This window comes from Cavia porcellus, unplaced genomic scaffold (assembly GCF_034190915.1).
Source record: "Cavia porcellus strain 051 isolate PalLab524CR breed Dunkin Hartley unplaced genomic scaffold, mCavPor4.1 scaffold_23, whole genome shotgun sequence".
Lineage (NCBI taxonomy): Eukaryota > Metazoa > Chordata > Mammalia > Rodentia > Caviidae > Cavia > Cavia porcellus.
Window position 1 is genome coordinate 42974120 of NW_026947506.1, and position 24308 is coordinate 42998427.

General features: G+C 52.3%; 1 protein-coding gene and 1 long non-coding RNA gene across 8 annotated transcripts in view; one reads left to right on the forward strand and one right to left on the reverse strand.

The window, feature by feature from the left end:
- Nucleotides 1-904: 904 nt before the first annotated feature.
- LOC111756924 (uncharacterized) lies at nt 905-8318 on the reverse strand. 4 transcript variants are annotated; one of them, XR_010042391.1, is made up of 4 exons: nt 7900-8318; nt 4778-4919; nt 3352-3532; nt 905-1928 (listed from the first exon to the last, which is right to left on the reverse strand). It is a non-coding gene; the product is annotated as an uncharacterized LOC111756924 (long non-coding RNA). The 4 variants fall into 4 exon arrangements; XR_010042389.1 differs by having other exon boundaries at nt 4778-7645; XR_010042390.1 differs by having other exon boundaries at nt 3352-3576; nt 4778-7645.
- Nucleotides 8319-15495: 7177 nt separating this feature from the next.
- Nucleotides 15496-24308, forward strand: part of Clip2 (CAP-Gly domain containing linker protein 2) — a 43528-nt gene continuing 34715 nt past the window's right edge. For 2 of the 4 annotated variants that reach the window (XM_063234324.1, XM_063234325.1), the window contains exon 1: nt 15496-15687. The gene's annotated coding sequence lies outside the window, so the exon portion shown is untranslated. Of the gene's footprint in view, nt 15688-16048; nt 16188-24308 lie in introns of those variants that run through there. The other 2 variants (XM_063234321.1, XM_063234322.1) reach the window with 2 other exon arrangements.

A 24308-nucleotide genomic window follows, 5' to 3' on the forward strand; every position in this document is an offset into this window, starting at 1 on the left:
AAAAAGAAAAAAGGAAAAAGAAAAAAAAAAAAAAAATCCACGCTTCCCTAACCATTGGGTCAGCTGTAATGGGCTGACTTTCACCAGATCACTGATTGCAGCCCTCAAATCTATGAGAATCTGTAGGTATTACAGGCGTGAGACCTTGAGGCAGCTGATTGGTGATCCAAATAAATATGGGCTCCAGAATTTATATTGCAAAAGATCTTGTACCTATTTTTATCCTTTTAGTTTTTGCTGCCCCGCACTCCACCAAGAAACCTTGTCCAGCTGGGTGTGGTGGCAAACGCCTGTAATCCTAGCACTCAGGAGGCCAAGGTAGGAGGATCCCCATGAGTTTGAGGCCAGCCTGGGCTACATAATGAGACCCTGTCTGAAAAAACAGCCAAAACAAAATGCTTCAGACTGTCAAGAACATGGAGTGTGCCCTTTTTCCTTCGATAGTGCTGCTCCAGCTCCCCCTACCCCAGACCCTGAGTACTGCCTGGACTCTGCTGTCCTATGTGAGCCTGGGGCCAGGAGAGCCCGAGGCAGGGGACCTGGGGGTAGAACTGTGCTTTTCTCCAAACTAAATCTTCTGTGACCAGCTGGACTTGGACCTAGATAGAGATCAGATCTTAACATCTGCAGCCACTGACCGCGATGATGGGGACCAGGGAGTACAGGGAATTTAAGCTCCTCAGCAAGGCTGCACATTCCTCCTGGCATCCAGAAAACCCCAGGACATTGGCTTCACCCCCAGGTTCAGCTCCCAGATCTCTCACAGAAAACAGCAAGCTGTTGGAAGAAAAGAAAAGAAGGAAAGAAAGTAGACTGAACTCAATCCAAACCAGGGGCTTCCAATAGTTTTCAGATAGGATAGATGATAAATCTTGGTTAAAATGACAACTGAGGAAAAAATGACAAGTGTTAGCTATTTATTTATTTATTTTATTGTTTTCATCTGGTGATGCTGTGTCCAGAATACATGTTTCTTCCCCTTCTTCTTCTTCTTCTTCTTCTTCTTCTTCTTCTTTTGTGGCACTGGGGATCGAACTCACAACCTCGAGCTTGCCAGGCAGGTGCTTGTGCCATTGAGCTAAATCCCTGCCATTTGTTTCTTCTTGACACATGAGGTTCGTGCTGTTTAGTTTATGTAACATTCATGTTCATCTTTTTCAACATCACAAGCTCATTAGAAAGGGAAAGAACGTATTTCCTATATCGTCCGCATAAGGGTTTTTCTCTAGGTGGGGACCCCCCCCCATTGTTCTGATTGGAATTAACTGGAAGCTGCTTAGAGATTAGCCCAAATTTTGCTTTCTGCCTTTAACCTGTTAACCCCAGGCCCGCAGCCTCTCTTTGTCTTTAGGGAGGGAACAGCCAATCCAAGTAGCAACCAGAGGCTTACGTCATTATAATCATCTTGTTGGGCGTGATGGGGCATAGCTGTAATGCTAGCACCCGGAGAGGGTGAGGCAAGAGGATTGAAACTTGGAGCCTCATTGGGCAATTAAGCAACTTAGTGGGACCCTGTTTCAAAGTATGAAATTTTACAAAGGAGTGGCAAAGGGAGTCCAGGATTTCCTGGGCTGTGGGCTTTTCCTGGAAGGAGTTCTTGGCCCCATACCCTGTCATCATCATCTCTCCCACCCACCATTTCTTTTTTCTTGCTCGGATCCACAATTGAGAATTATCTGGATTTATTGCCTTCTCTTCAGTTGCCTCTACCCTCGGGACAGTTGTGTGAAACGGCACTTTCTCTGTCCTTTTCCCCATGGTATCTGAGTGATGCATCCGGAGAAGCAGCTCCGTATTTCCTGAAGGGGCCAGGTGAGGTAGAGCATGCCTGTAATCCCAGCAGGAGGCTGAGGCAGGAAGATCTCTGTGAGTTTTCGGCCAGCTTGGGCAACACAGTTCAAGACCAGCCTCAACTATGCAGTGAGACCCTGTCTCAAAAAAGAAAGAAAAGAAAAAAACCAGGCATGATGGTGCACACTGGTAAACTCAGCACTTGGGAGGCTGAGGCAAGATCATCACTGAGAGTTCAAGGCCAACCTGGACTACATGGTGAGATCCTGTGTCTAGCAAATCAACAAACAGAATCATAATTCATGAAGGGATGAATGAACCAATCAAGCGTTCAGCGGCAACCAAGCAGGAGCACTCAGTAGCTGGATCAACTGGGACTGGGTAGGAGCAGGTTGGGAGAGCCGAGGCCCATGGGACGGATTGTGCAGGACACGGTGGCCTATTAAGAGCAGCAGGGAGCCCAGAAAGGCGGAAGCAGAAGCAGTGACCCAGTTTGCGTGTTAGATCACCATGTCTCCCGAGTGGCAGGTAGCCTAGAGGGACTCAAGGGGAACATGGGAAATACATGTAAAGGTTCATGTTTACTTTGTGGCCTTGATTATACATTTTGAGGCAGACTCTGCTCCTGTGCCCAGGATGGTCTGGAACTCCTGGATTCAAGCAGTCCTTCTGCCTCGGCCTCTGAATTATCTGGGACTATATCGCACGCTAACACACAGATCTCGTCAACTAGTGTGATAGCACACACCTGTGATCACAGTACTCTAGGAGGCTGCAGCAGGACAATTATCAAATTTAGGCCCAAACTGAGCCATTTAGCAACTTAGCAAGACCCCATCTCAGTGTAAAGCCTGTGGGTTCAATCCCTAGTACAAAAAAGAAAGAAAGAAGGAAAGCTAGCAAGCAAGCAAGTAGGGCATGGTGGCACATGCCTGTAATCCCAGCACTTGGGAGGCTGAGGCAGGAGGATCATTGCAAGTTCGAGACCAGCCTAGGCTACAAAGTGAGCTCAAGACCAGCTTGAACTGCATAGTGAGACCCTGTCTAAAAAGAGAGAGAGAGAGAAAGGAAAAAACCTTCTACTCCAAGTATTTAGTTTAGTTTGTCTGTTTTGAGACAGGATCTCTCACTAGTTTGCCCAGGCTGGCCTAAAACTTGTAGAGATTCTCCTGCCTCAGCCTCTGGAGAGCTGCGATTACAGGTGTGCACCACCCCAGGGCCTTGTTTCTCTTTTAGAAAAAGAAACACATGGGCCTGCCGAACTTCTTCACCCTATGCTTTCCTCGCCCTTTTCCTCTTCCACTTGACAGAAGAGCAAACTGCGGCACAGGGCAGTCTCCCGGAGGCAGGGTCTGGATGAGGACAGTGGTACAAGCCCAGCTGTCTCTGTGCGTTTTCCCACTGCTGAGACACTGGTCCCCTTTTCCCTGGCTGTTGACACCTGCAGGAGCCTGTCGGAAGGCCTGCTGGAGGTAAAGATCTGAAGCCCTGCATCTCTCCCCTTGGAGTTCAGGGCTCGGAGATTCCTGTCCATGGGCTTGTGGGGCTTATTTGGGTCACCTTGGAGACAAACAGCGCTGGCCCGCGGCTACAGGAAAGGCTCCTGGCTTCACTCTGGTTGACTCTGAGGATCCTGGAGCTGGATGGAGAGCGTTGTGCACCGCCATGCAGAGCAGTGAGCAGAGCAGTCCGGAGGTGACTATCCCAGGAGAAGCTTCTCTGGCTGCGGATCCCTCCTTGTCTAGGGAGGAAGAAGCGAAACCACAAGCCGTCGAATCCTTTTCTCTAGGTTTGCAAGAGAAGTGGTCACAGGAATTCACGTCATTTGAGGGGATCAGATACAGAAGATTCAAGTTCGAGACTTTTAGAAGCTTGGGACACTTTTGAGATATTATTGTTCTGAGGCGGGTCTCAAATCTGTAGCTCAGGTTGGTCCCAAAACCTCCTGCCTCATCCTCCTGAGTGCTGGGATTACAGGAGTGTGGCACCATGACCAGCTTTTGAGATGCTGCTTAAATGTGTCCCTTGAAACAGTGACACATAGGATGTCATTCTCTATAATTTGAGATGGGTCACATAAGGTCTGTAATGTCAAGAATTGTTACTGTACAGTGTTCCCTTACACAAAATTAAATTTTCAGGGCTGAGGATTTAGTTCAGTGGGGTAAGCGCAAGGTTGTGAGTTCGATCCTCAGTACCAAAAAAAATTTTGTTTTGAATTTTAGTCTTGTGAAGACTGAAAATAAACCTCTAAATTCTGCTCAGCTAAAGTGTGAGGTTTTAATGTTATATAAATAAAACTAGCAAAAATTGAATGAAGATTTCTTTTCATAGCTGGGATCTAATGTGCAGCTGTGAGTGAATTTAATCTGTAAAAGCAGCAGGAAAAAGAAAAAGCAGTGCTAGCCTGGTTGGTAGCCCACTCCTACAATCCCAGCACTTGGAGGAGGAGAACCACATCCTAGGCTACAGAGTGAGACCCTGTCTCAAAAATTTTTTTTAAAAAATTGTTTTTTGTACCACGAATTGAACTCACGACCTTGTGCTGGCCAGGTAGGCACTTATCCCACTGAGTCATATTCCTGGCCCCACGAAAAAACAAACATTAAAAAAAAAAAAAAAGCAGCTGTGAACACACCAGTAGGCAAAGATAAAGGCTCCATGTCAAACTGGTTTGCAAACATGGAACTCATCTTGTTCCTGGGCAGAGGCTGCCTCCTTGACACAAAATCTGATAGATTTCATGAACTTTTCCCTTTGCTGAGGTCACAGTTCCTTTATAGTACTGTATATCTTTTGTTTTGTTGGTACCAGGAATCAAACTCGGGACCTGTGATTGCAGGCAGGCATTTGTGTATCCCCAACCCTGTAGTGCTATATATGAATACATCACTTTTTCTAACAGTTTTCATTAGCAAACTTGGGATTACAAAGTGCTGTACTGAGATGGAAGACTGGGGCATGGGAAACTGGCTGGGGAACTGACCTGTTGATTATAAAGTTGTCAAAGCTTTGCCTTTGGACTTCTCTAGAGAACTCAAGCAGATTTTCAATAGGATAGCCTGAGTGGTGGGTCCTCGCACCATCTCTCGGGCCTTGGATGCAGAAATTCAGGGTGTCCTGGAGATCTGGACAGCATACAAGGACAGGCGAGCCACGGATTGCTGAGGTAACTTTTCAGCGTAGCGCTTGCTGCATTTCTGACGTGCAGTGTGTACTTTTATTTCTACTTTTTACTGAGCTCAACCTCGCTCTGCAGAGACATTTTCTCCTCATTATTCTTTCTCTCTCTCTCTCTGTCTCTGTCTCTGTCTCTGTCTCTCTCTCTCTCTCTCTCTCCTTTGAGATAGGGTGACAGGGTTTCACTATGTAGTTCAGGATGGCTTTGAACTCACTATGTAACCCAGACTATCTCAAATTTGCAGTAATCCTCCGCCTCAGCCTCAGTGCTGGACTCACAGGTGTGCACCACTACTCTCAGCCTTAACTTTTACTTTCTTGAATAAACTCACTGGGTTTTTTGTTTGTTTTTGCTTATCCAAATATGTTGGAGACAAGAAAAACCTGGAATCTGGGTTCTTCAACTGCAAGGAGAGGCATGGAACCCAGAACCTGATAATGTTTAGCTGGAAAGCCACTTTTAGAACTACCTGAGAATAATACCAGGTTAAGGGTGCATTGTAGAGCTGAACTTTTGAGTTACTGTGCAAGACTTTTTTCTTTTTTTTTCAGATCCATCTTATTTAAATATACATAGAAAAGAAGAAAAAAACTGTAACAAAATTTCAAAGCACATCAATGAGGGTCAAGATTTTTTCATGCTGTCTTTTGCAGTATATTTTCTGGAACCTTTTTTTTGTTGTTGTTGTACCAGGGAATCAAACTCAGGACCTTGCACTTGCCCGGTAGGCACTCATGCTGCTGAGTTATATATCCCAGCTGTGTTTTGTGAGACTTTTTTGGATTAAACTTCTGGTTACAAAAAATAAAAAAGATACAAGTTATCTGTCAATATGCTGTGCTACAATCTGACGAATTTTTAAATCTTTTATAAATTGAATCATCCTGTGTACAACTTTGTAACCTGTTGTTCTTTCACTTCATGTTACTTTGTGTGTGTGTGTGTGTGTGTGTGTGTGTGTGTGTGTGTGTGTATACTGGGAATTGAACACATGACCTTGCACTTGCCAGGCAGGCACTGTATTGCTGGGCTATAACCTCGGCTCCTACATGTCACTACTATTGTTTTTATTTGTTCTTCTTTTGAGACAGGGTCTTGTCTCATCTTGCTATGCAGTTGGGGCTGGCCTTGGGCTCACTTTTTAGCCCAGCCAGGTCTCAAACTTGCAAACGATTCTCTTGCCTCAGCCTCCCGAGTGCTGGGACTACAGGAGTGCACTACCATGCCCAGTTCTGTACCTATACTTTTAAAAGTGCCAGATTATTCATTTACTAACAAATTTGTCAGCATCTGCCAAGAGCCAAGCATTGTAAAGGCCCTGCAACTAGAGAGTCAGGACAGCCCAACAAGCAGGAGGATCACTACAAATTCAAGGCCAGCATGGGCTACAGAATGAGACCCTCCCTGGGGAGGGGGTGGTGTGCAGAGTACAGATACATGAAATGAATCCAACTTTTGAGTTTGTTAGGTGTGTTTTGGGTAGAGGCTGTGGAGTGTTAGTGTGCCTGGGGATTGGATCTAGGGCCTTATACACGCTATGTAAATGCTGTACCATGCCTTAGCCCCTGTATTATTTTTGATGAAACACACATACAATCTTTATATATTTGACAAATTAAGATTCGAAATGCTGCTGGTATCCTGGCTACCTGAGAGGCCAGGATAGGAGGTTTGCAAGTTCAAGACCTGAGCAACTGAGGTCCTGTCCCAGAGTTAAAGAGACTTGTTCTGTTGCCCAGGCTGGACTCAAATTTGCAATCTTTCTGCCTCAGCCTCTCAAGTAGTTGGCATTACAGGGATAAACCACCATGCTCAGCAAATATTTATTTAGACTCAGTGTGGGTATGTAGATCAGGTGGCCTTGAACTTACTGTGTAGCCCAGACTGGTCCCCAAATCCTGACCATCCTCCTGAGTGTGGGGGATGCAGGTGTGTGCACCACACCTAGCAAGCTAAGAAATTCCATAATGAAAACTGTCACACCGATCAATTGCGAGTGGGTGACTAAATTCCAGTGGCAACCTCAGCCACACCTGCCTGCTGCTTCTAGCCTCTGGGAGAGCTGCTGGGTGGTGCAGTCAGGCTCCTGTCTGGATGGGTACCAAATCTCAGCTCTCCTAGCACAGGGCTCAGTCCCTGCCTGTCTGCTCCTGCAGCTCTGGCTCACCGCAGTCTTGGGTAAGCCCCGAGGGTGCCGATTCCTGGAAGGCTGTGACTCCTCTGGGTAGGAATATTTTTCTTCCTTCAGGACTCAGCACTGGGCCCAACTTGGACAAATCATAGCTGCAGTTCAGATGCAGCAGCCACACTGCAGTTCACTGGGCCCCCGGGGCTGTTAGGTGAGGAGTGGAACCAGAAGGCCTAAGTTTGCAAACTGAGACAGCATCAGGGCACAAATGAGCCGGACACACAGACCTGCCATTCTATCACCCTGGGAGGCTGTCAGCAGGGTTGCAACTTCATCATTTAGTGAGTACGAAAGTCCCAAAGTAAAGAAAAACAGGAATGGTTGGCAAACACTGTAATCTCTGCACTGCAGAAAGCTGAGGCAGGAGGATGGGACATTGTTAAAACCACAAATCTGAGACCCTGGTGTGGGCAGAAGGGACAGCTTCTTGTAGCCGAGGCCAGGCCCTGGTTACGGAGCCAGTGTGGGTTCCAGAAGCGTGAAGCCTGGGGGAGATGTGGAGAGAGACCAAAAGTGGGATTAGCCCTTGCAGGCTAGGGCAAGGGGCTGGAGGGGACGGGGAAGGGGGATGCCCAGGGCCACAGAAGCAGGAGAGGGTCTGGAAGAGAATCAAAGATTCCCCCCTCCCCACGCCCTTCCCTGCATTGGGGATGGAAACCAGGGCTTTTGCACTGAGCTCCATCCGAGCTTTTTTCGTTTTTTATTTCAAGGCAGAGTCTCCAAAGTTGTCTAAACTTACCTTAAACTCAAGATCCTCCTGCCTCAGCCTCCAGTGCTCCGCTTCTAGGTTTAAATCTAGGGGGCCGGGAACAAAGGGACCCCCATGGATCAGGGGAATGGAATTCGTGCAAGGTGAAGTGTCACCTGACTCCATTTAAAGACCCTGGGGTCCCAGCCCCACTGCTCTCCAGGCCCGAGCCCTCACCCATCAGTCCTCCAGTGCTGGGACGGGAAGGGGGGTGGGCGGGTCTCCACTTAGCTTTGTCCTGGATGTCCCGCTCTGGACAGCCCCCGATCTACACCACCGCTCCTCACTGCCCGCAAATATTTACATCCTGTTTACGCCAAGGCCTCCCAAGGCCTCGATTTTCATGAATAAAATATGAGTTTCTAGGCCGGCCCTGCTAGGGAAGAAAACCCCAGCCGGCTAGCGGGACCAGAGGCAGCTGAATGTTTGAGTTGCTGTCGCCGCGCGCGCGGTATTTGGAAGATGTGTTAATTAGTCGGTCAAGGTGACCAGGGACGAGATTTTTTTCCTTTTCCCATTTTCTATACTACTGAATTACAAGCAATGAAGCCAGCAAGCTTTACTCATGGCTCATTTTCCTGAGAAACGCAAAGACTTTGTTTCATTTTTTCTGAGACGTTGTTAAAATCAAGCCCGAACAACTCGGTACTTAGGCAGAGGAGGACTTTTAGAGGTAACACAGCGATGCTTTCACTCACTCACAAAGCAGTTCTGGGTGGGAGGGAGGACGGCAGAGAGCAGGCCCAGGGACTCCCAGAGAAGCCCTGACAGTGCCCCAGGGGTCCCTGCTGCTCCGTCACACTATCTGTGCATGCAAATATTTTAAGTCATTTTTAAAAATTGAATTTTTTGTCCAAACAGCTTCCGATCAACAAAGAACTAACCGGAGGATGCAGACAGTGCCCCTGTAGCCTTCTTCTTTACACAGTCTCCCGTGTTAGGGATGCTTTGCATTAGCCTACTACATTTGTTAAAGTGGATGAACCAAGTCAGGCCTGGTGGCACGTGCCTGTGATCGGAGCACTCTGGGAGGCTGAGGCAAGAGGACCCAGCTTGGACAACTCGGAAGACCCTGTCTCTAAATCAACATATAAATAAATAAAAGGATAGGATGTAGCTCAGTACAAAGATACTGAGTTCAGTCCCCAGTACTGCAAAACTACATAAATAAATCACAATTCACAAATACATACTGATTCATACACCCTTACAAAGTAAAGCCTGCATTAAAGCCCCCACTCCCCGCTGGGGAGGGGACATGGTCCCTCACTGGCCAGGCAAGTGCTGAGTCCTGGGCTCCAGACCCAGCCCCTTGCGGGGACTTGGATCCAAATAAAAAGTGTTCTGATTTCCCTGTTTTCAAAAATCTCACTGGAGTCGGTAATCTGAAGACGCTGATTTTATGGCAGGAAGTTGTGGGTAGGATCACTCACAGCAACCTAAGAGGAAGTCAGACATTCCCAGAAAGAAAGAGGCATCAGACTTTCCCAACTTCAGGCCAGCTGTGTGTGTGTGTGTGTGTGTGTGTGTGTGTGTGTGTGTGTCACTCTCTGTGTATCCGTGTGTGTCTGTGCCAATCTCAGTTCCAGTGTTAAGCCCGCTTCTGCTGCCCATCCAATTCCTGTGTGTGCCTCTGTGTGTTTCTGTCCCTGTCCATGCATGTGTGTCTGTGTCTATGTGGGTTTGTGTGTCTCCATGTGTGCTTCTGGATTTGGGTCACCTGGAGTGTCCCAGCCTCCCTCTATCTGAGGGGTGGATGCCACTTGGCACCCAGAGTCCCGGCAACAGTCTCTAGGACACAGAGATGACTGCAGTCAAAATGCCTGGGAGCACCTCTGTGGGAGGGTGCACACCTATAATCCCAGCATTCTGGGAGGCTGAAGCAGGAGAATTCCCCAGTATTGGAAAAGAGAAAAAAGAAAGAAGAGGAAGGAAGAGAGGGAGCGAGGGAGAGAGGGAGGCCAGGGAGGCCTTACCTTCTCTCCACGCCCTAGGAAACCCAGAGGCAGCAAGAAGCCTCAGGGCTTCGGGAGGCCCACCTGGGAGCCGCCCAGGACGCTCAAAAGCAGAGCCCCGGGCTTCTCCGCGTCGCTGCCCCCTACCATCCCGCCATTGTCCCAGCGGGTATCGAGCTGGGCCCAGTCAGGTCGCCTTTCGCAAGCAGGGGCGTGGCTGCCACTGGGAGGTCGCCATGGAGACGCCCAACTCCACTCTGTCCACCCCACCCAGCGCTGCTGCGCAGAGCGGCCGGCAGCCCCCACGCGGCAGCATGCACGGACCCCGCGTGGGTTTGTTTCTTTTATTTTTCTTAAAAGAAATGAATGGCTGTTGCCGGAAAGAGTGGAAAAGCGGAGAGATACACCACCCGGGCCAGTCTTTTCCCTTTACAGATCATAAGATGATGTTGCACGTAGCCACCACGTTATATGGGACGCAAACGCACAGGCGTCCTCGTGCTGTCACGAATTCCCCCAGTCAGCAAACCGGAGGCTGCAAATCTTCATCACTGGGCTGGGCGGGGTGCCCCGGGGTAGCACACTGGCCTAGCGCCTAGTGTGCTCCAAGCCCAGGGCCCAAAAGATAAAATAAAAGATCTCATCACGTGGGTGTTGCTTGTTGTAAGGTAAAAAACAAAGTAAACCCGACAGATGCCTGCAACCTCAGCACTCAGAGGCTGAGGCAGGGGGACTGGTGAGTTCATGGCCAGCCTGGACTTTGTAGTGAGACCCTGTCTCAAAAAATAAAAATAAGGGCCAGGGATTTAGCTCAGAGGCATAAGTGCCTGCTGGCAAGCTCGAGGTTGTGAGTTTGATCCTCAGAACCAAAATAAAAAAGTAAAAATAAAAATGTGAAATAAATAAGTAAGCCAGACATGATGGTACCATGTGCTTATAATTCCAGTACTGCAGGAGGGTGAGGCAGGAGGATTGCAAGTTTGAATCTCACCCCAACGATTTTTAGAGACCCTGCCTCAAAATAAAAAAGGCTGAGTCAGGCATGGTGGTGCACACCTGTAATCCCACGACCCAGGTCGCTGAGGCAGGAGGATCATTGCAAGTTCGAGACCAGCTTGGGCTATAAAATGAGCTCAAGGCCAGTCTGGACTGCATAGGGAGACCCTGTCTCAAAAAGCCTGGAGACGGAGCCTAGTTAATATGCTCTGAGTTCAGTCACCAGCACACCACAAACAAACAAACATGGAAATAGGTCCCTCAATAAATAAATGTAAGTCAGAGAGCAGCCCGGGTCCCTGCTGCAGCTGAGCTCCCCAAATAGTCCCATACTGCGAAAGTGCCATACTGGGTCACTTCCCCCACTTGTGGGGCTGCAGGTTCAGGCTGTGTAGCAAGAGAATGAATGACCAAGTCAGCACTTTCTGTGGGGACAAAGGTCTGTGACAGGTCTTGGGCGGGACCAGTCCCTTTTGGTCACCTCCTCCCTTCCTGGCCCCTCCAAGAAGCAGGGGCCCGGCTGCAGGAGGAGCAGGGCAGAAGAGCCTGTCTCCTCCCAGGGCTGGGGCCAAAGGCACCTTCCCGGTAGCTGTGAGAGGATCCAAGGGGCAGTGACCAGCTCTGGCCACAGTGCTGCCCCAGGTCACCCTGGGGTGGGGACAGGAGGTGGAGGCCCAATCTGGGCAAGGCCCGAGCAGCTCAGGGGCATCACAGCAAGCCCCAAATGGGTCTACCTGGGCAAGTCCCTGTCCCTCTTAGGACTTAGTTTCCCCAGCTGAGTGAGGCCGGACCGGGGCTAGCTGACAGCTTAGTTTCCCGTTGGCTGATATCTGTGGGACCCTGGCCATGTTCCAAACTCTGCTTGGTTCTAGAGGTTCTGGAGAGAAGGAAGGGCACTGTGCCAGGGCTGAGATGCCCTGGGCACGGCTTCTGGTCCCTGAATTCCCTTCTGTTCAGAATCTGCGCTGCAGACCAGAGGCCTCAAGGGGCCTGCGAATCACTGGAGCCTGTTTGCAAAATTGTGGGTGTGAGGCGAGGCTTCTGTGCGCAAGCCAGTTTTGTTTTGTTTTGTTATTTTGGTTCTGTGAATGGAACCCAGAACCTTGCACTGAGCTGCCCCATGCTCAGCGCTTTTTATGCGGTTTATTTAGAGATGGGGTCTCCCTAAGTCACTAAATTGCCCAGACTGGGATGTAACTTTCAACCCTCCTGCCTTAGCCTCCCAGAGTGCTGGGGTGACAGATGGGCACAGCCAGCTAAAAGTCCAAACTCTAAAGTTTGGCTTGCACTCAAGGCCTTGTATGATCTTATATTTTGGAAAAGTGTTCCTATTTTCTTTAAAGACACAGGTGTAGGGTTAGGGCTTAGCTCAGTGACATAAACACCTGCCTAGCAAATGTGAGGTCATGAGTTTGATCCCCAGTACCTAAACAAATAACTAAATACCTACAATCAAAAGACGCGGGTGCATGTGGATTTTGGAGACTGTTTGTGATCCTTGGAGGAAGAGTGAATTTTTTTTTTTTGTAGCGGGGATTGAACTCACAACCTCGAGCTTGCCAGGTATGTGGTACTTACCCCATTGAGCTAAATCAAGGCAAGGCAAGGAAGACCAAAGTTTAATCGTGTATGTGCCAAGTGGTCTTCACAGTTTCAATCTGCACTGTCCATGTTTTATTTTCCCCACGCTTAGGCACTTTAAATATTTTATTCAGATATAAGAGTAGCAGTTCTGGGGCTGGGAATATAGCTCAGTGGCATAAGCATCTGCCTAGCAAGTACAAGGTCCTGGGTTAGATTCAAGAAACATTAGAAACTGTTATATGCTCAGCAATAAAAGAATGTCCAAAAAAATCCCTTCTGAATTCTGTGCAACATGCCACTTGGCCGTTAAAAAGAAACGAATATTTGGTGGCCATAAGATTAATAGAAATAAGATAGATTTGAAATTATTCCTACTCTGTCCTTAAGTCAGTTAACACCCTCTCTGACTGTGCTTGGCTTTATTTGAATTAATGGTTTTCATTTATCCATTGTTCCCTCCATAAGTTCGTTGGTTTAGGGGCTGGGGATTTAGCTCAGTGGCATAAGCAAGCTTGCAAGCAGGCCTTGCAAGCAGGCAGTCGTGAGTTCCATCCCGGGTACCGATTGAAAAAAAAAAAGTTCGCTGGTTTAACAATCATGTAAAAAATTGAGCATAGTTACCTCAGGATTAAATGATGCACCCTTGACTTATTAAAGTCTACCATAAATATTTTTTAAAAATTTTATTTAAGGAGAAAAGAAAAAAAAAGCAGAGAAAGGGTACAAGTTATACAGATTTACAGAAAAAAAAAATAAACAGTAGGAAATCACTAGTTAATGGATTACATATTGTCATCTTAGAAATAATTGTTCAAGTCACAAAATTAAAGCTTGTAAAGTGGACATTCCAACAATGATACTGCAAACAGTTCTGTTCAATGATCCAATAAAACTCTGTGATATCATTTCCTATCTTATACACTTAAATATACATGCAGTTATATAGTTTACATAAATATTTTTTTAATTACCTTTAGGCAAACATTTATAATCACCTTTTTTTTCCTTCTTTTTTTTGTATTTTTGTATTTTTACCGGTACCAGGGATCAAACTCACAATCACACGCTTGCAAGGCAGGCACTTATGCCACTGAGCTAAATCCCCAGCCCCCCCTTTTTTTCCTTTTTGTTCTGTCCCCCACCCTTTAGTACTAGGAATGGAACTCAGGTCCTTGCCCTTGCCAGACAGGCGCTGGGCCACTGAGCACTATCCTCAGCCCTTCATTTCTAGTCTTTTTGAGACAGGGTCTCACTGTGCAGTTCAGGATGGCTCAAACTCATTACGTAGCCCAGGCTAGCTCTGAGCTTGCACGGTCCTCCTGCCCCAGCCTCCTGAGTGTTGAGGTTCTGGGAAACACGCATGTGCCACCACGCCCAGCTTGATCTTCTTTTCTTTCTCTTTTTTTTCCTGCTTGCTTGTTGCTTTTCTTTCTCTGCCAGTTTTGGGGCTCAAGCTTGGGTTTCATACATGCTAAGAGGTTCTCTACCATTGAGCTACAATTCCCAGCCCTTTTTAAATTTTGAGGAAGGGTCTCACTAAATTACTGGATTGGACTTGAACTTGTGATCTTCCTACCTCAGCCTCCCAGAGTGCTAGGATGATAGGCAGGCACTATCATGCCCATCTTGACTTTTTATTATTGCCATCAATAACTTCTTGTTGACTAACTGTCCAGGGCACCACACATAGTTCACCCTTGACAACAACCAGAAAGGGTGGCCAATCAACTCCATTTTACAGATGGGGGAACTGAGGCCCAAAGAGGCTGGGTGACTTGCCCCTTCACTGTAGGCCGGGACCTGGTTCTTACGGCTGCACCATGACACCCTGGCCACATGCAGGGATGGGCTGCTTCCTGGTGCCACCCCCACCCTCTGTTGCATTGAACCTCTATCCCCCCTGCACTCTGGGGTCCCCCAACCCCTGGCCCTCTCAGCTGTGCCCAGGGCTCCACTGTCTCCACAACACCATCATACTTTTGCCAAACTGAGTTGAAACCCTCTTCTCAATTTACAGATAAGGAAACTGAGGTAAGACATTCACAAAAGTTATGGACACTACAGCAGTGGAGGATGACAGCAAGTTCATTCATTCACTCAACAAACATTCTGGAACCTGTGCCCTCTGCAGGCAGCCTCTGCACTCTGCACAAGCTCACTGTGGTATCTCTGTGCAGGCCACACCTGCAGGGCACAGCCATGTCCCACGCTGAGGGGACACCTGGCCCCTCTGCTAGTGAGCTCCATGGGGACTGTGTTCCCCCATGAAGAAGGCATGAATGCTGCTGGGGAAGCTGCTTATCAAAGGCACAAAGGGAAACCGAGGCACGCAGGCCTGGTTAGCCAGGGGCATTCAAGACTTTGGAATCTGTCACTTCCTGGTACCAGAGCAGGTACTTGGCTTCTCCCCACCCAGGAGGATGCTGAGAGCGCTTTTCTCTCCTTCCATAGAGCAGGAGACAGATCCATCCAGGAGGCACGTGGCACGTGGAGCCACGTGGCTCCACACCTGCTCTGGCCTCAGGGGATACCTGAAGTTTTCATCTAATAGCACTGTCTCCCCTTTATTTCCCATTTCGGTATTGGGATTTAACCCCAGGGCCCTTACACTGACTACATTTTCAGCCTCCTTTATAAAAGTACTATTTATGTGGGAGAGAGGGTCTCTCTAAATAGACCAGGTTGGACTAAGACTTGTGCTCCTTCTGTCCCAGCCTCCCAGATCTCTAGGATTATAGGGGAGTATCACTAACCCTGCTTTCGAGTTTAACCCTCCGGATACTCCGGACCAACTGCCAGCAGAGGACGGCCCAACATGCTTTCATCCCTCCACCACGGTCTGAACACCCATGGGAGTGCTGGACTGCTACAAACCAGGCGCGTTTCCCGCCCGCCCATCCCCTTCCGCACAGAGCCGCGGCCTGAGAACCCGGAGGCCGCCCGCCCCGCTAGGCGCGCAGGCCCCGCCCCCCGCCCCGCCCCGGCCCCGCCCCCCGCGCCGGCCCCTTTTGTTCCCTCCCGGAGCCCCGGCGCTCGCTCAGCGGTCGGCTGCGCTCGGTGGCGCGGGGCGCAAGCGGCGCCGGGCTTCGCTCGCGGGCGCCTCCCTTCCCGCGGCCGCCGGGCGCGAGGCCGGGCGGGCGGCCATCGGAGCCCACGGTCTGGGGGGTCCGCGCCGCGCGGGGGCGCAGCATCCTGGCCCCGGAACGGGCGGAACGAGCGGCCGCGAGCCTGCGCCGGGAACCAGGTAGGCGCCGCCCGAGGGTCGCGCGGGCAACAAAGGACGCGGAGGCGCGGGGGGCGCGGCGTGGCCGGGGCGTGGGCCGAGGCGGGAGAATCTCGGCCGCGGGTGGGCGTGGGCGTGGGCCGGCCGCGCTGCTCCCCCAATTTCGCCGCCGCCCTCTGGGGCCGGGGTCGAGGTCTGCGCGCCTCCCGGGCAGCGGGGCCCCTCCGCGGAGCTCCAGGCCCCGGTCCCTCCCCGGGCGCCGCCCCCGACGCTGCCGGGTCTGCGGTCGGCCCCGCCCTGCCCCGCCGCCTGGGGTCTCCTGGCGGGCGACGTCCTCTGCGAAACTTGGTGGCGGCGCGGCCGCAGGGCGGGGGCGCGGGCCGTGAGGCAGCAATCTGTCCCCAGCCCCCTGTGTCCCCGGGAGGGGCCGCGGCGATGCGGCTCTCGTGGACCCGGCAGGCCCCGCCTGTGGTCGCGGTGCCCGTGGCACTGCCACGCAGGCCCGGCCCCACCCTGCGAAGGTCAGTCGAGGGGACGGCGGGGAGCCGCACGCCCAGCATCGCGACCCCGAGGCGGGGATCCCCTGCCCTTGTGGATGGGAGCCGGGCTGAGGCGCCTGCGTTCTCCCGAGACGCCCCCCGGAGGCTGATGGGGTGGGGCCGGCCCGGGCTGTGGGGAAAGGAGAGCGGGGGTGCAGGCAGCGCGCCGTGTGCCGGAAGCCTTCTCCCTGGCATTCGCGAATGTAAACAATGAGCCCTTCATTCATCGGCTGCGGTCACCTGGTCTGGCACTGCCAGGGGCCGGCGGGTCCACAGAACCCCAGAACCGGACAGCCGGGTGCCTGGAGGACCAGCCTGGCGAGCGCGATGATGGGGTGCGGGACGGCCCCCCAAGAAGGCCCGGGCCGATGCTCGCGACCGGGGTGTACAGCGGGCCTTCGCGCTGGGGACGCACGTGGGCGAGGACTCGGGGTCGGGAGTTTGGAGGGGCTGTGAGTGTCGCGCGCGGGGTTCAAGGCCAGGGGACCCCGCGGAGGGGAGGGAATGTGTCCTGCTTACAGTAGGCGCTCTCAAGCACCGGCTGCGCTGGTATATGCGGCGTCCACGGCAGTGATGTTGGGGTCCAGTTTTGGGGGTGGAGTTGGGGAACGGGAGCCCCGCAAGCACAAACGGGGCATCTGCATGCTGACCCCATGATCCTGTTGGGGAGGCCCACGGCGGGGCGCTAGTGCCTCCGCAGCTCAGTGGGCACCTTGGGGTTTCAATTCCTGCCCCACTCTTCATCTGTGTGGCCAGCACTTCGCTGCCTTGATTTCCCCTTCTGTAAGACAGAGAAACTTCCGGTTGCCGAGGCAACGCACGCCCGTGACAGCGTATTTGTTGCAGCTGCTGCACTAGTGACCTTGCAGACGGCTCCTCACACTCAGGGTGACAGGAGGCTCAGCCTCTGCCCAAGCCATGTGTCCTCCAGGCGGCCCTGCCCGCCTGCCTGCCCGGGCCTGCAGCCACCGCGCTCCTTGGCCATAGTAAGTCACTGTCCCCACAGTTCCCCTCGTCCCAGCTTCCACCTGTGTGGTCCTACAGGTTCTCCCTGGGCCTGCTACCCAGAAAGTCGATGCCACCTGCTCCAGTCTGGCCTGTGCCTGGCGCGGGGAGTTGCCCCTCTGCTCCGCACCTGGGAGAGCGTCCGCCTTCGCGCACCTGTGAAACGCTCGGTGTGTGCGGCGGCTCCGGCGCGCGCACGGTGCTCCCGCTCTGTGCAGCCTCACTGCTGCGGTGGACCCGGCGGGGCAGGGCGGGGCGTCGTAGGGCAGAGGTCGCTCTTTGCCCGGCGTCCCTTGGCTGAGCTGAGCTGAGCTGCTAGGGTTGCAGGGGAGGCTCGCCCCCGGCCCCCTGCCGGGCCTGGTTTACCCCTGCAGTTCCGCCCAGCGCACACACCTCCACCCAGGTGCTCAGGTTCAAAGTCCGATGGAGCTGTCCTCCCACGTGGCGCTGCACACGCGCGCGCGCACACACGCACGCTTCTCGGGCTTGTTCTGTGGACTCGCCTGGCTTGGGGAGACGTCGGTGGTGGTGGTGGGGTGTGCTTTGCTCGTCGAGCTGCCTCCAATTAGGGACAAGGAAAGGGACTTAAGAGCAAGCAGCTGGGGACTTGGCCCACGACAGTTGCAGGCCGCTGGCAAGCAACCCCTCCTCCACCGCTTCCTCTCTGGCTGTGGTTTCATTTTCTCTGCCTCTCCTCTCCCGCCAGGCTGGTGCATTTGTCCTATCTTGGCCTCTCCCGGCTTGTGAGTGTGGCCACCAGTGATGAGCTCTTTGGGAAAGGCGAGGTCACTTTCTCTGTTCTGGGGAATAGGCTCTGCTCTCTGGGCTGGGCACAGCCCGCGGATGGGGCACTGCATCTTGGAGGTGCGAAGGGTTGGGGGAGCTGGGTGAGGAGCTGAAGTCTCTGTCCATGAGAGCCCACCGAGGGGAGGGGCAGCACAGGCTGAAGTGGGCACTTGGCTGCCTCTGGAGCCTGACCTGGGGCATTGTCCTTCGGTTGAGGGGAGGTGGATGGTCTGAGCATCTGGAGCCTGGGGTCTAGTTGCTACCTTGAAAACAGCACCTCTTGAGTCCTGTCTGTCCTATCCCCCAGGAAGTGCCAGGATCCTAACCTGATCCTAATGAGCTAGTTTCTTTGCTTCTGTTAATGCAGTATTAATGCAGGGCTCTGTCTGCCCTCTCCCGGGGCAGCTTTTTGCTTTTTTTTTTTTGGTCTTTTCCCTTTTTACCTGTACCAGGGATTGAACTCATGACTGCCTGTTTGCAAGGCAGGCGCTTATGCCGCTGAGCTAAATCCCAGGGGCAGCGTTTTTTGCCTCAGGCCTGGACCTACACCTTCCGGAACACCCAGGACCATTGGAGGGCAGAAGGTCAGGCTTCCAGGAGGTTTCCAGCCCTGTGTGTGTCCCAGACCACTGCTTGGCCAACCTGACCCAGCCCAGAGAAGCCCTCAGATGGCACTGAGTGGGCAGACACCAACCCTTCCCTTCTGTCTTGGTTTTTTTTTTTTTTTTGGTACTAGGAATAGAGCTAAGGACCTCTCACTTGCCAGGCAGGCTTTTGCTGTTGAACCATACCTCCATCCCTTCCTCCCCCTCTCCTCTCCTGTCCTCTCCTTCCCTCCCCTCTCCTCTCCTCTCCTCTCCTCTCCTCTCCTCTCCTCTCCTCTCCTCTCCTCTCCTCTCCTCCTTCCCTCCCCTCCCCTCTCCTCTCCTCTCCCTCTCCTCTCCCCTCCTCTGCCCTCCCCTCCTCTCACTTTTCCTCCCCCTTTTTTCTCTTCTCTTTTCCTTTCCACTTCCTCTTCTTTCTTTTCTGGGAATTGAGCCCAAGACCTTTGCACTGAGCTATAGCTCAACTCTTTATTTTGAGACAGGACCTCCCTAAATCACTAAGTTGCCCAGGCTGGACCCAATTTGTGGTCCTCCCACCTCAGCCTCCTAGAGTCCAGGGATGACAGGCCCACTATGCCACCTGTCACTCAGCTTTCTGAGCATGAAAACATGCACAGGTGTTGCACACCTGTCATGCCACTTCTGCGGAGCCTGAAGCTGGGGGCCCAGGAGTTCAAATTTGGCCTGGGCTACAAAGTGAGCCCAAGGCCAGCCTGAACCGAATAGTGAGACCCTGTCTCAAAAAGACAGAAAAAAAAAAAAAAGATTAAAAATGAACAAGAAAATTGAGGCCAGGGAACAGCCAGGGTGGCTGGCATTAAAGGAAGCTGGAGGGGACTTCTAGTTCAGGGCACACACTTCCTGCTGGCCACGGGTCCTGGGTTTGAATCCCAGCTATGTTATTGGTTAGTTGTATGACCCCGGGCAAGTGGCTTGATGGCTATTGGTAGAGTGGGGGGGTCATAATAATACAGGTGTTATTACACCTCAACATCATAATACACCACTTTGTAGATGGCCGTGAAGATTAAATGAGTTAATGCGTATAATTGAGTCAGAACCCCCAACTCCACATATACCCCCATGGGTTCTGGGTCCTGTGACCTTGCACTGGGCATCCCTGTGAGCAGAGAAATGTGTGGACGCTGGCTGCCCCTCCCCAAGATCACCAGCCTGTGTAGGGCTGCAGGTGCTTGGCAGATACCAGATACTATTTTTGTTTTTGTTAGTACAGGTGATAGAACCCAAGGAGTGCTGAGCAACATCCCAGGCCTTTTTGATTTTTATTTTGAGACAAAGTTTTGCCCAATTGTTTAGGCTGGCCTTGAACTTGTGATTGTCCTGCCTCAGCCTCCCAGAGTTCTGGGATTATAGGCATAAGCCACCACGGTAGGCTATGTGTGTGTGTGGAATTGTCACAGATCAAGTGCAGGGCCTCATGCATGTGAGGAAGCACTCTGTCACTGAGCCACACCGCAGCTCTTGTCCTAGCTGTGTTGGTGGTACATATCCATAATTCCAGCTACCTAGGAGGCTGAGGTAGGAAGATGGCAGATTTGAGTTCAACTGAGGCAATTTATTGTTTTGTTTTGAACAACAGTGCAGGTTGGTGTTGAACTTACCATGTAGCCCAAGGTAGCGTCTGGTTCAGTGACCCTCCTGCCTCAGCCTTGTGAGTGTTACCGGGTGTTTTTGTTCTGTTATGTTTTAGCAGCCCTTTTATATTTTATTTGTCCCAGGGTTTTGGTAAGTTGTCCAGGCTGTTCTTGAACTTGCAGTCCTACCTAAGTGGGAAACAAACAAAGCTTTGTTTCAGGACGTCGAGTGCAGGTTGGTACCTACCGTAGTGTGTATTTGTGTTCACCTTTCTCACTGCTGTATTTTATGCCACTGCATGGAGAAACCAGAGGCGTCTGTTCCTTGTGCTGGGGCGGGTGTTGGTGTCACTGGCAGTTTGGGCGTGAGGAGCAGGACACCTCCTTCGGTGCACAACAGAAGTCCCTGATCTGTACTGCTAGCAAATGAATTTTGCTTGTCTTTAAACCTCATTTCACTATTTTGTTTTCCAATGTTTTGAGACAGGGTGTCACTATGTAGTTCAGGTGGAACTTGTATTCACTGTGTAACCCAGGCTGGCCTCCAACCCAGTGATCCTCCAGCCTCAGCCTCCCGGCTGCTGGGATTACAGGGGTGCACCACCACGCCCAGTTCGTAGAAGCCCTTGTCATCTAGTTTAGTACTTTCTATGACTTGTTAGAGGAATCTGCCTACTGTAGTGGCGGCAGACCTAAAAGGCATGTGTGTCTCTGCCTCTCGGGCTTAGCTTGCCGTCCTCTAGAGGTGTCCGTGCGTGTGTGACTTACCAGTTTCCCTTTGCGCCCTAAGAAATGCCCACAGTCCTGCAGCTGAAAACACCTGCTGTCTCTCTGTTCTGTAGCGCAGAGGTCAGACAGATGAGGCTGCCATCAAGAGGTCAGCAGGGCCTTGCTCTGCTGGGGTCTGGAAATCTGTGTCCCTGGCTTTTCCGGGAGTAAGTGACCCCCACCTTTCTCTGCTTGCAGCCTTTTCCGCCACTTCCAAAGCCAGCAGTGTTGAATTAGTGTGTCCGTCTCTGCTTCTTCTTTCCTTTAAGGACCCTGTGCTACACTGCGCTCGCCCCAGGGGCCCAGGATCATCTTGCCTTCTTGGAGTCAATTGATTAGCAATTTGATCTCTAACCTCCCGCTGCCCTGTGTGTCAACCCAGCTGGCCCCAAAAAACTGAGGATGGTTCACTTAGGATTTTTCAACTTGATGATAGTTGGCTGCTCGCATAATTCTGACCAACTGTGTGGCTGGGACAGGAGAGGAACTGTGTTAGTCACTTTCCTGTCACTGGGACACAGTAACCACATCCACGACTGGAAGCAGCGGAGGTTTCTTTTGCTCAGGATTCAGGGGATATGGTCCCTGCTCAGCTGGGGTGGTGGGCAGGGCCCAGCTGCCCCCTGCTGTACATGGGGGCTGGAAGCAGAGAGAGAGAGACAGACAGACAGACAGACAGACAGACAGGCAGAAACAGAGAAGCAGAGACAGAGAGAGATGAACCAGGAGGGTGCACCTCCCAGGCCCCGCCTCTGAACCCTGGAAGCTTTGGAGGATGTCCGGGTGCAAACCAAGACCTGGGTGCTGCCCAGGGAGCCCGAAGTGAAGGGGGCTATGGTGAAAGCCAGTGTCCTTCCTGTGTCCCCTTGTCCTGCCCACTCCCTGGGTGACCTCAGCAGACTTCTTAACCTTCCTGGCCTCCCAACTGCCTGGTCTTTGGGACCCTCCTGTCCAGCCCAGCCTCTGTCCGTGTGAGGAGCTGATTCTCACTGTCTTGGTCACCTGCTGTGTGACCTCAGTGCATCTCTTCTCATTCTGAGAAATGGGAATCAAGGTTCCAGTGACTCTTGTGCTGTGGTTGTGCCCAGCTGGGTGGAGACCTAGGGACCTGAACCAGCAGTCCTAGGTCAGTAGTGGAGGCTCAGCGTCCAGTTCCTGAGGCTGTGGGTTGCTACCCACTAAGGCCAGGCTCTGAGGCCTGGCTGGGGTTTGGCTCTGGTGATGCCAGCTTTGTGTGTGTATGTGTGTGTAGGGGGGATTGAGTCTGCCTCTGCCAGCATCCTGCATTGTTGGCAAGGCCGGGAAAGTGCCTTCTTTACAATGGGAAACTTCATCCCGGTACTGAGGAAGGCTGAGGCAGGAAGATTGCAAGTTGGAGCCCAAGGTGGGCTATTTAGTGAGACATTATCTCCAAGTAAGGGACAGGATATGTAGGTCAGTGGGAAGGCACTGGATTCACCCTCCAGTACTGCAAAGAACACAAAAAATAAACAATGGGAAACTTTGGCCCTAGCTTAGGGAGAGTGGGGCGGTGAGGACTGTGGGAGTGGTGGAAGCCCCCCACCTCCTGGCCATGGCTGAGAGCAAAGCTGGTAGTTGGCACTGGCCCTTGGGGGGGTCCGCCTTCCCTCCACCTGAGTGTGAGTACAGCTGTCTACATTTTCTGACACACCTTCTCCCCCCCGGAACCAGTGTCTCTCCCAGCTCAATGGGAGCTGAGGTGTCCCTGCTGGCCATCAGGCCACTGATGCTCTTGGGACCAGGGACCTCAGTGGGACCCACCCTACCCCCTTTCTCTCCAGGTTCCCCACACCTCTGCTTCTGGGCTTGTGGTGTTTGCAGAACCCAGGAGCTTCCTGCTGGGCCTGGGTGACCCCAGTGACAGGGTAAGCTAGTGAGCAGAGGGCATGGTGGGGACCATGGCTCAGGCAGACAGGCACCGTTTCCTGCTCTCCTTGGCCTGGGGCAGTTGGCAGGAGACTCACATGAGGGGCCATCCCTGTCCTGCCCACTGCTTGTCCTGGATGTGGGGGTTATGGGGACATTAGGGTCACCACTGGTGACCTAAGTCAAGCTGCTCAAGTTCCCAAGCCTCAGTCAAGTGCAGTCAGGGTGGCCCTTCCTCCACACTGCAGGGGACAGTGTGGGGCTGGGGCAGGTCACTGTGCAGGTTGTGGGTGAGGCATTGGGGTGTCTGGTGGAGCAGGCTGGAGAGCCCACATCTGTCCCTCAGAAGGCCCACCATTGGCTTGGGGCGCCTAGCCTGAGAGCATCTATGGGTCCACTCTAGGGCTTATCCCCAACTCTTGTGGGAGGAGTGGGCCCATTTTCTCACTTCTCTCTGTCTTTTTTGTTTGGTTTTGGTTTTTTGAGACAAGGTCTCACTCTGCAGTTCAGGATGGCCCTGAATTCACTACATAGCCCAGGTTGAGCTTAGATTTTCATTGGCAATCCTCCCGTCTCAGCCTCTTTAGTGCTGGGATTACAGATGTATGCCACCATGTCTGCCTGATTTACCTTTCAGTAAACAAAATGATCAAAGCATTTTAAGCACTGCAAAGAAGGAAGAAATGAGACACATTTAGTGTTTATGGAGATGCCCCACGGGACAGGCCACAAACTTTCAAACAGAAAGGCAGCCCGGTTACCCCAGCCATCCCAGTGCCCTCTTCCCACAAACCTATTGTCACCCAGGATGGCACAATGCCATCCCCACTGGGGGCCAGCAGAGCCCATGCCCACTATGCCCCATGTCCAGCCCCAGTGAGGCACCTCCATTTCCATGGGCCAGGCTGCCCACATGTGTGGGAAACGTGGGGGCACCCTGGCTCCCAGGAACCCAGACTCCTCTACATCTCAGGGAGCCCGACCTGACCTCCGGCTCACCTGGGCCTCTGCGTCTGCTGAATGTCTCTGACTCATCGTCTGCAGCTGGCTCTGTCCACGTGCAGCCCTTGCTGATGTGGCCCCTCCACCTCCTGCTGTCCCCAAAGCCTCTCCCTGAGGGTGACTACACATGTCCCACCTGGTCTTTTCCGGCCTCTGCACGTGCACCCCCATTTCAACCTGCACCTCCCCCATTCCTGTCCCACAGTGCTGCACCCCAGATCCCTGTGGTCCCATGTGTGTTCTCTAAGGCTTGTGCTTTTGGCCATGGCCGCTGGGCTGGGGCTTTGCCTGCTGGGCCTCTGGGCACTGCTGGGATCCCTGCTGGCTGGTGGGGGCTAGAAGGATGCCAGGATTGCTGCTGTCAGTGGCCGGCAGCTACGTCCCTGATCTCCAGGTGTGGCCCTGCTTCCTGGTGGCCGCCTCCCAGGGCGTGCGCCCGCCTGAGCCGAAGATGG